Below are 11,542 nucleotides of genomic sequence, written 5' to 3' on the forward strand. Positions count from 1 at the left end.
CCTGTTATATCATCAGATATATATCTAAATTATCCAAGACTTCCTGGAACTCAAGAATAACTATTTCTAGTATGATGTTAGTGTTGGATTTGGTGTCTAAGCCCATAACTATAACTGGTATGTACTTGACCCGATTGTAACATGGTCCTTTTGGGTTGCCTTCACCAGTGCAACTTGATAGGATGGATTTTGAGAATAAGGTTATTTATGGTTTATTAATATATTACAAGTATAATATATTAATATGGAATTATTTAATTAGTATTGATCAATAATTAATTTATTAATTTTGTGATCAAAAGAGACTAATTAAATATATGGGGATTGATTATGTAAATCAATCATTCTTATAGTGTGGGCTAATGATCCATGATTATGGGCTAAACTAATCCATGGATAGTCCATGGAGGTTCAACCCATGGAGCATGAGAATGTGGAAAGTCATGGGTTATTAGGGTTTACCTAGTGTAACCCTAGCATGTCCAACACTATAAATAGAACCCTCCATAGACCAAAATCGGTTGCCTCTTCTCTTTGAGAAAAATAGATTATTCTCTTAAATCATCCTCTTGTATATTGGTGTTTGTGAACCATTAGAGGCATCACACTTGAGGTGCTCAAGCTTTCAAAGGTCAAGAACTACAAGTCCTTCTAAAAGGTATGTCATCTAACTAGTTGTATTGTTCATTTGGCAATTTGTATGCTAGTTAGGAGAATGCTTTGGAAAATTATGAATGCATGTATAATTAGAGAAAACATAGATCCAAAGCATTTAGGGTTGCATGTGCACTTAGGAAGTGTTATAGTGCTCAAAACCCAATAGTGGTATCAGAGCCTATGATTGTTTTCCATTATATTTGATGCTTACTAGTTTTTCAAAGCTGAAAAGTCGAAAATTTTGCCCCTGACTGGTGAACTCGCCGAGTACATGGACATACTCGTCAAGTCCACTCAGTAAACAAGGCAACTCGGCGAGTCAGTTCTTGTACTCGACGAGTTGAAGGCCCTGTTTGCAGAATTTCGCGTTTCTTGGCCTTTTTTTGGATTAGGAACATTACCACAAACTGTTTTTGGTTCATAAAATTGTTTTTTAATGATATGGTAATGTTAATCCCCATCCAATAACATGATATTTTTCAAATTCTAAGATAACTACTTGTTTTTGGTAAATACTAGTTATTTGTAAAATTTGAAACTATCTTGAATATGAATCAAATTAGGTCAAATTGGTAAATGATCATCCTATCATAATTGGACTAGTTAATTTGATCTATAATTGTTTCTTGAATTGTTCCATAACTTGTCCTCAAGTTATGGAATGTGAAAAGTCACACCATTCATGGAACATTAGTTTTTATAAGTTATGAAATACCAAGAGTCATGAAAAGTTCATAACTTGTCCTCAAGTTATGGAATTGGAAAGGTCTCATTTATGCAACTTTAAAATCCATAAGTTATGAATTTCAAAAAGTCTTGACAAGTTACAAAACTTGCCCTCAAGTTTTGGAACTTGAAAAGTTACATTGATGAAATTTCAATTCCAAACCCTAGAGTTTTAAAAGTTAAAATTCAACCCTTATACTATTATAATATTAAAAATTAATACTTATATATATATATATATATATATATATATATATATAGGGCTAGGTTATAATGTGCATGGACAATTATTGTGTGGATGTGTGGACAGTGCTATTCTATGAGAATTACTAAGAAAATAAGTTGTTTAGTAATGTGAATACGTTAAACCTTACAAAAATATCGTCATTTTCATGCATTCTCAATAATTCTTATTCATTTTTGTTCTCAAACATCGTTTTTCACTCATTTTCATTCTGACAGAATACGTCTCAATAAACATTCTGACAACATTCTGACAGAATGAGAATAATAATAAAAAGTCTTGAATAACCTCATAGAGGATTTAATTAGTGAGAATTCGTGTTAATGACAATAATTATGTAAGATTGAACGTATTCATATTATCAAAAAACTTATTTTCTTTGTCATTCTCACAAAATAGCATTGTCCACACGACCACACAATAGATGTTAATCCACATTTGAACCTAGCTCTCTCTCTCTCTCTCTATATATATATATATATATATATATATATATATATATATATATATATATATATATATATATATGTATATGTATATGTATAAGACAAGTCAGTCTTACCGTTAGTAGGCCTCATTCACGAAGCCGGTCTATAAGGGGGGGTATAAGGTTACTGCCTGTAAAATGGCAGTTTAATGGGTGTCCACTCTCACCCATCGCTTCCTTGACTGGTGGAGGGTCGTTAACCTAACGGGTAGGATAAGACACTAATTCTCCCTCATTAAAAGTATAATGATAAAAATATAAAGTAACTAAACTTTTATTAAAATTCCCAATCTTAGTTACTTTAGGAAAATGTGAAATGGTGCTAATCCATGAAATTACACTTCGCACCTTGTTAAGTCGTTAGTGGAGCGTGTGTGGTTAATCGGCACACTAATATGGGACTGACAATGTGTGGCAAAGGGGAACTTGGTGTTAATCATAGATCAATGGAGCGTGTGTGGTTAACCGACACATTGATTAGGTGATTTGTAGCATTGGGTGTACGAAGCTAATTTGCATGGTTATTCACACCTTGTTTGTGATCCTCGGCATCCCAGTCACAAACTTGAAGGGCACACCGAGATTTAAACATGCCATTGAAAAGTTCAATGAATCTCAAAGATCTAGGAATTTCAAACCAATTAAAACTTATTTTGTTTTTCATGGTGGAATTTGGTAAATCTTCATTTACCTACCTTCAAATATTTTACAATTGGATTACGGCATCCCTCCTCGCAATTGTAAAATATTGTGTTGGGTCGTAGCCTTAATATTTTGTTTTGGGTGTTATATTAAGGACTTAAATCAACTGACTTGATTTTCTCCCTTGTAGATGTCTAGTTCAGACAACTACGGTCTTCTCGAATCCTATGTAAAAAGCTTTCCTTATAAAGATGATATTCCACAAGTTGATCAAGGTGAAAGATTAATCCCTTCTTCGTGCTGTAGTGGAACTTCACTTCCTCCACCTACTCCAATTATTCTCCCTAACCCACAAGTTCAAAGACTTGAAAAGTTCAAGGTCACTCAAGCCCTACTTGCAATGAAACATCAAGATGGAAGGTCTGTGTGATCTCATGTTTTGGAGATGAAGTCACATATTGACAGGCTGAGAGTATTGGGTGTCGTTGTCTCGAGGAATTTGGCTGTAGACAGGGTTCTTCAATCATTTCCTGAGTCATATAGTGAGTTCATTAAAGATTACTATATGACAGACCGCGACATGACCCTTATCGATCTGACCTATTTGCTAATTGCAGCTGAATCATCAATGATTTGGCGCAGTAGTCAAACAAACTTGATTGGATGATCTACCCCTCAACCTTCCATGGACTTTGAAAATGGTAACATTGGAAGCCTAGAAAAACTTTCTCTTCCCAATGGAAAGGGATTGGCTATGGTCAAGTTAATTGACCAAATGGTAAAGAGAAAGGCTAAGTCTGAGATAGTCCCGTGTACCATTCCCAAAGAGTCCATATGTTTCTATTGCCAAAAGAAGGGTCACTGGTTGCGAAGCTACCCTGACTACCTGAGAGATCTAAGAGATGGTAAAATCAAGAAGTTTGCTTCTACTTCAGGTAAGTTCACTTTCTAACTACATTAAGTTCCTATTTGTAGATTCTTAATACATGATGTGATAAGATTACATTTTGATGTTTTGTAGGATCGAAGAAAAGAAAGGATGCTAAAGGAAGAGCAGGCTAAATCTGATCGTGAAGAGATGGATTTCAATCGCATGGTTCGATGATCGGATTTTTGAGCTACTGCTTAGGAGTTATGATAGATTGCTTAGAAATTTGTAATAGCATAGTTTTCATTTGTAATTGCATTGTAAGGAAAAGTTTTCCGCACATTTTATAAATTAATAAATGTTTTTGAATTTTTTATCTTATTTGTTATTCCTTGCAATGGCACTTATGAAAATTGATGTTTGTATGTTTCTATTTTAGCAATATGGATTTGATTCTTTTGTTGTGGTAGTGTCTAAATTTACCAAATAAGGAAAGATTCTCATCACCCAAGTTTCAGTTGGATAGAAACTTGGAATCATGCAACTTGCATTGTATGATGAATGAGAACCTTCATCTTTGGGAAATTAAGACTAATTCCTTGTTCACATGTATATGTGAGTCAAGTGAAGGACTAGGAAATCGGGTACACTTGGTTACGCGTTGGTCAGGTCCACCACAAAGAACGATAAGACTATTCGTTATGGTTTACTAAAGTTAGTAAATATGGTTATGCTTACAAGATTAAGTATAATTCTGAGTCGTTGAAAAGTATCAATGTATAGCAGAACGAATAAGAAGAATCAAAGTCAGCAGAAAGATAAAAGTTTCTCCAATCTGAAAAGATGGGAGAGTATTAGAATATCGTGTTTTATGATCATCTTAATGATTATGAAAACCATATCACAATTTGATCCTCTAAGGACATCTTAGTGCATTTGTTTGGCTAAGAAGAGGAATCAGGAATTGTTGAAATGGTTAAATCAATTAAGATGAATCATACTTCGTTCCAAAATCAAATCTTAGAGTCATCCTCCAAGATTGTAAGAGTCATCCTCCAAGATTGTATGTTGAGTGACATATCAGCAAATGTAGAGTAAAATGTTTTTTACTCTTGTACATTTGAAATTGGTAAGTTGTAATGTTTTGGATAAAAAAAAAGATCAACTAAGACCGATTGTCAATAGTGTTTGTCTTGATAAGAAATCACACTAACTCTTGAATATTTGTTTGTCAAGTAATGTGCTTGACAAAGAGAAACTTATATGTCAAGAGGTAAGTGGGAGTCTTAAAGATCTTGACAAGTTTCAAGAACTAATCAAGAATAAACCTATTGTTAATCACTAGCACACGACTTGAGGTTTATAACCTATCATATTGACATATTCTTGTATCTGTGCCCATTCCAGTTAAAGTTGACTATGCATGTGAGTTCTATGAGTGCTCAATTGTTTGCATAACAACCTGGAAGCAATGGTTGGCCCTTGTGCTGCCAGATGGCAGGAAATTAAGATTGAACAAGTTCAGTCCACATGAGTTTGGATTTGTCACTAACCTTGTCTTGTGATTATGGTTTTGACAAACTCACATGGATAGGAACACATACACCATAAAATCTAAGTGTCATAAGGTTTCTCTCCAATTCATGAAAATGATTGTGAGGAAACGCTTTCACTAAGTAGATTTTAAGTAGATAGAAATTGTGATATTTGCATTCTCAAATTCGATTATGATTACGACATCCCTCTTCATAGTTCGAATTGTGAGAAATGGCAAAAGGTCTAAACATTCGGAACTTATTGCTATAAGTTCTGAAATAGTTTAGACACACATGTGAGTTATCTAAGGAAAGGTGTATGACTTTGAGAATCTTAGATAAAGACTTATAGAAGCATCTCGTATCAGAAATATGAACTTTGGTAAGAAAGTCAATAAGTATTGATTTCTAGAAGTCCAGCTGATTTTGGATACATATCAAAGCTAGTGGGAGCATAAGTGTTATGCCAATAAGATAATAATTATTATGCTAGTGGGAGCATAATTATGGTAAGTGTTGCAAGTTAGCAATGTTAATTATAGAAAACAAAGTTTTCAATTCGCAAAGTTGTAGGGTTTGAAAAAGTTGTTTTGCTATAATTAAGGGAGATGAACTTATACTTCATTTTTCAATTCTAAAATCTTAGATTGAGATTTTTAATCAAATTTAGTCAAAGACATATATGAATGTTATGTTGAAAAGATTCGACATAAGGAAATTCTATATATGGAAATGTTAATTGCATTCTCAAAATTCGATTATGATTACGACATCCCTCTTCATAGTTCAAATTGTGAGAACATGGCAAATAGAAATATTATAGCAGAAGACTGATCAAGTATCATGTCCTTATGTAAGACATTATGAATCGTGTCCTATATGCTTCGGATATAGGGTCGATTGCATATGATATAATATTCATGTGTTCTAATTTTCCAAATGCCTAGGGCATTAAGAGGGAAAAAGGACTAGAACCGGACATGATTAAAGTTATTAAACAACTGCTAAGAACAATCCAAGGTTCACCAAAGATTGGTTTCTTATGGATAGTTGGAAGTATAGTAATGGATGGACCATATTGACATTATTATGAATAAACGGGATTCTATTAACAATGAGTTGTCATATTGCAAATATGGAAATGTTTCCATAATGGGAGTTGGATATTAAGAATCTATGAGTAAGTTATAAACTTTTATGCAAAGAAGGATGTTCAAAGGAATGTACATTGAATTTGAGACTTCATCTCCATGGAATTGTCTTGTAACAATCTCCAAAGGAATATTTGCATAATAGTTTAGAACTAACACATTCGAATAGTGGCAAGAATTTGGTATTCTTACACTTAAATATTTGGAATTGTGAAATGTGTAACATCCGGACTTCTAGGTATATTGTATTTTTTTAAGACCATTGAGCTACTCGACGAGTCGGTGCTACAACTTGTCGAGTAGAGTCGCGATGCGCCACGTGAGATTAATGACCTACTCGACGAGTCCGAGAGCCGACTCGCCGAGTAGACGCTGTGATGAGAAACCCTAAATCCCTGGGTTTGGGGCCTATTTAAAGGCACTTATAGCCTCATTTGCGGCTATACCTCCCTGAGAGTAAACCATAATTGGCCTGTGAGCTTTGAGAGGGAGTTTTGAGCTAATCTTGAGTGTTTGGTGCATCTTTTGAAGAGAAGAGAAGGATTCTTAGCCAAGAGACGAGAAGGAGCTGCAAGATCTGTGGGCATTTCACCTCAGAGCTTCTAGGAAAGGTATAAAGCTTGCACCTTTCTCATTTTGTTGAGTAGATCTCATGATTTGGGAGGTTAGGGCTTTTTCTAGCTAATATGAGGACCTAGAGTGTTTTGAGTTCATGTTGAGGTTTGAACTTCAGATTTGGACCATGTGAGGTCCCTAGAGTCCAAAAGTCCATGCTTTATTCAGCCATAATAATGCTATTGAGTGAAAAACCCTTTTTAAGGTGTGTTTTGGCATTTCAAGCCCTAAGTGCCATGCATGGACATAAAGTCTGTGACTTTACATGATAAATGAGTCTTGAGAGTGTAGATCTAGAGTTTGGGAAGGTTTTCTGCCTTGAAATTGTCTGAATGAGAAAAGAGTCTAAATGGACTCGCCGAGTCGAGGAGCCGACTCGACGAGTCGGTTAGGGTTTGTCTCGATGAGCTGGCTATGCTGTTACTCGACGAGTTAGGGGTTAACTTGACGAGCTGGACCCTCACAAAGACTTCTGAGGAACGACTGGACTCGACGAGTCACATGGGTGCACTCGGCGAGTCAGGTCAAACTGGGGCTGTTGACTCGAGTTTGACTTCTGTTGACTTCAGGGTTTGGTCAACATAAGTAACGAAGACCATGAAGGGGTAAAATGGTCTTTTACCCATTCTAAGAGTTAGAGAGAATGAGAGAACAACCTTTGGTGTAATTAAGTATGAGTGAAGTATTGATTAGAGATACATATCTAATGTGTTAGGCGGAGGCTAGTTCGAGATTTCCAAGTACGAGACTTTTACTTGCTAGCTTACGAGGCGAGTCTTCTCACTATACTTAACATGAGTGGTACTTTCTTGTGATTGAGATGTTTATTGTGCTTATCTGTGTATCTTAATATTTTGCATCATGTCTTGTGATTTATGCTGAGTATTGTTATTATGAGTTTATTGAGTTGGGACCAGAGGGTCCCACTGAGACATATTGACTGGAGGGTCTTATTGAGTTATAGCCTAGAGTGGCTAATGAGCTGTGTGTGGTATTTTTGGGAACTCACTAAGCTTCGTGCTTACCGTGTTATGTGTTATGTGTTTCAGGTACTTCTCAGGATCACGGGAAGGCGCCGGCTTGATTGTGCACACACCTGCGTCAGAGATATGTTTTTGAGGATTCTGGATTTGTGTTATAAACAGTTTTTGAGACATGTGTTTTGATAACTTGATGTTTGTGGAAATTGTGATTTGAAATGAGATATTTGGGTTTTTAAATGAAAAATTTTGTTTGAAAATTTACGGTGTTACAAAATGAGTTTATTTGGAAATCAAATTGATTTATTTCACAAAGTAAGGACCATAGGTAAACATAGTGTGCATGCTTGGAGCATGGGATAACTATTGTTTTAATTCAAGTATTAAGTTGATCAATCGAAACATTATACAATGAATAATGAGTAATCAATATGGTGATTAAATAAAAGGTGTTTTATTTACGCTCACATGTTTTGGGGCCATATAGGATTAGTATTATTCTTGTGTTTCACTTTTCATATTTTGACTTCCCGAATAATAAGATTATTGAAACCATCCACAGTCGATCATACGTTGGAAGTAAGTATGAAATAAGACTGTCATGAGTTGGCTTGTAAGATTGTCTAAGGAGTTAGGCATAACAACAGGTTTGCTACACCATTCATGAGTGCTACTGAAATAAGATTTGAGTATTGGATTCAACCCGCGCTCACTTGAATCACTTCATGGAATTTATCACGAGTGATCGTGAGACGATAATATCATATAAGTCTTCAAACCTAGATATATGAGTTATTGACTATGAGTTGGTTGTACATTGATAGTACAAAAACGCATCGGTAACTCGATGTTATAAAACATGTTGTTGTGTATGATTCAATGAATAGTTAGTACAAGCATATGAGTCGAAGTTTATCTGTTCCCTTTTATCCTAAGAGGATTAAAAGCGATATATTGGGCCCCTCGATGATTCCATTTTGACTTATGTGCCGACCCGGTCAGAACTAAATTGATGTGTTCAGTTATGTTCTATGTCAGGCGAATCAGAAATCGGGAAACAAACTGTTGGACAATAAGTATGACATTGTTCCATGTATTTGTCCAACTGATATCTTGAGAACAGAGGACTATATGATCACTTATTTGAAGGACGTGTCACTAACTAGGTCAGAGTTCGACAACGGCTTTTGAAAGCTTACGATTGCTAAGTCAGATCCTGAAGTGCATAAGCAGTAATAGTTATTAGACTTATCCAAGTGGGAGACTGTTGGATTTGGTGTCTAAGCCCATAACTATAACTAGTATGTACTTGACCCGATTTTAACATGGTCCTTTTGGGTTGCCTTCACCAGTGCAACTTGATAGGATGGATTTTGAGAATAAGGTTATTTATGGTTTATTAATATATTACAAGTATAATATATTAATATGGAATTATTTAATTAGTATTGATCAAGAATTAATTTATTAATTTTGTGATCAAAAGAGACTAATTAAATATATGGGGATTGATTATGTAAATCAATCATTCTTATAGTGTGGGCTAATGATCCATGATTATGGGGTAAACTAATCCATGGATAGTCCATGGAGGTTCAACCCATGGAACATGAGAATGTGGAAAGTCATGGGTTATTAGGGTTTACCTAGTGTAACCCTAGCATGTCCAACACTATAAATAGAACCCTCCATATACCAAAATCGGTTGCCTCTTCTCTTTGAGATAAATAGATTATTCTCTTAAATCATCCCCTTGCATATTGGTGTTTGTGAACCATTAGAGGCATCACACTTGAGGTGCTCAAGCTTTCAAAGGTCAAGAACTACAAGTCCTTCTAAAAAGTATGTCATCTAACTAGTTGTATTGTTCATTTGACAATTTGTATGCTAGTTAGGAGAATGCTTTGGAAAATTGTGAATGCATGTATAATTAGAGAAAACATAGATCCAAAGCATTTAGGATTGCATGTGCACTTAGGAAATGTTATAGTGCTCAAAACCCAACAGTTAGAAGCATCTTGAGCATCACAGTGACGCCTTTACTAGTTATCATGTTCAAGCCTATTTCTCAAAGCAAGTTGTTAAGGACTATGACTCTATCCAAACGATGATCATTGAAGTATTTGGGATTTACCATCAAACGATGATCGTGTCCTACTTGTTTACAATGACTCTATCCAAAATGGTTAAAATAGCTCAAATGAAAATGTTGACAATGTTGACGTAGTTCAAAATATCTCTTCATCCAATGCTCCACTTTTTATCGATTTCAAAATGTACTTTCAAAACATTCCTAGAGTCGATGTTGAGGTAGAGAGTGCAACTAAAGTTCCTCCGCCAACCGGTAGAGTCAATGATGTTTCTGATTGCGAGACTGATTATGATGAGAACGATTATGATTATGATACTGACAAAGACACTGATGGATATGAGGAAGATCCTGATTAGAATAGTTCTTTTGTAATGCGTATTTGTAGTAGAAACTTTATTTGGAATCCTAGTTTAAATAGAAATTTTTATTCATATGTAATGTGTATTTGTATAGAAATTGTATCTATATATCTTATAATTTTTCAGGTAATGGCATCGATATGGATCTTGTTTTTGTACACCATGGCTGTTGTTATGGGCCGTAGACATGTGGGAGATGGAGCAGAGGACCCACCTCTCCCAGACGGTAGAGGTGTTGGTCAACATGAGCAGGATGGTAAGTCCTATTATGACATTTTATTTACTATTTTTTCAGTTATTATAAATTGTTGTTTCTAATAAATTTTAATTATATTTGTAGTTGTGCCACACAGGAGAGTCAGATAAAAAGAAAAAAACATTAAACTCGAAAATGCGCTTTTAATAATGAGGGCAAATAGATTGACATGGACTATGATAGAGATATGACATATGATCCCGTAGGAGAGCCAAAAGACATGTTTGCACGCAAAATTGGGAAAATAATGTGGCGGATAGTCCCTTTTGATAAAGGAACTTGGAAAAAAGTATCCCCTGCGTTAAAGGATACAGTAAAACAACATTTAAGGGTAAATTATTTATATAACAATATTTTATATGGTTAATTATGACTGGTTTTTACTTAGCTAACTTTTTTTTTGTAGAAAAAGTTTATTTTTGATCGAATTTCCCAGGATCCAGAGGCTGTTAGGTTGTTAGAGAGTTTTAAAACGGCTTTGTTAAAAGGTTTTAGGGAGCGTAAAGCTGACACAAAAGCATATTTTTTGAGAATTTGAGGGTATGAGAATATCCTGAGAGCATTAGCCACCCCCAGATGATATGAAGGCTGATAATTGGAGGAAAGCAATTGAGTATTTCCAAATGGATGAACACCTAACTGCTTCGACAAGAAACAAAAAAGTCTGTGAACTGCAAACATCCGTGAACCGTGGGGGGTCGAGCTCGTATAGCAGTACTTTCTATAAAAAGGTAACGTACGATATATGTAATTATTTATTTAAAATATAATCTAATTTTTAATGTTAAACAGAACCTGAAGAGAGTTGAAACATTCCGCAAGGCTCGTACCGATAAGAATGGTATATTTGTTACTGATGTAGCGGAGCAGCAATACATAAGTATTTAATTATAATTTTATCATATAATTAAGTGTTTATTTATAATTAAT

This window comes from Lactuca virosa, chromosome 3, assembly GCF_052849685.1.
Source record: "Lactuca virosa cultivar CGN04683 chromosome 3, Lactuca_virosa_CGN04683_v6, whole genome shotgun sequence".
NCBI classification, from domain to species: Eukaryota; Viridiplantae; Streptophyta; class Magnoliopsida; order Asterales; family Asteraceae; genus Lactuca; species Lactuca virosa.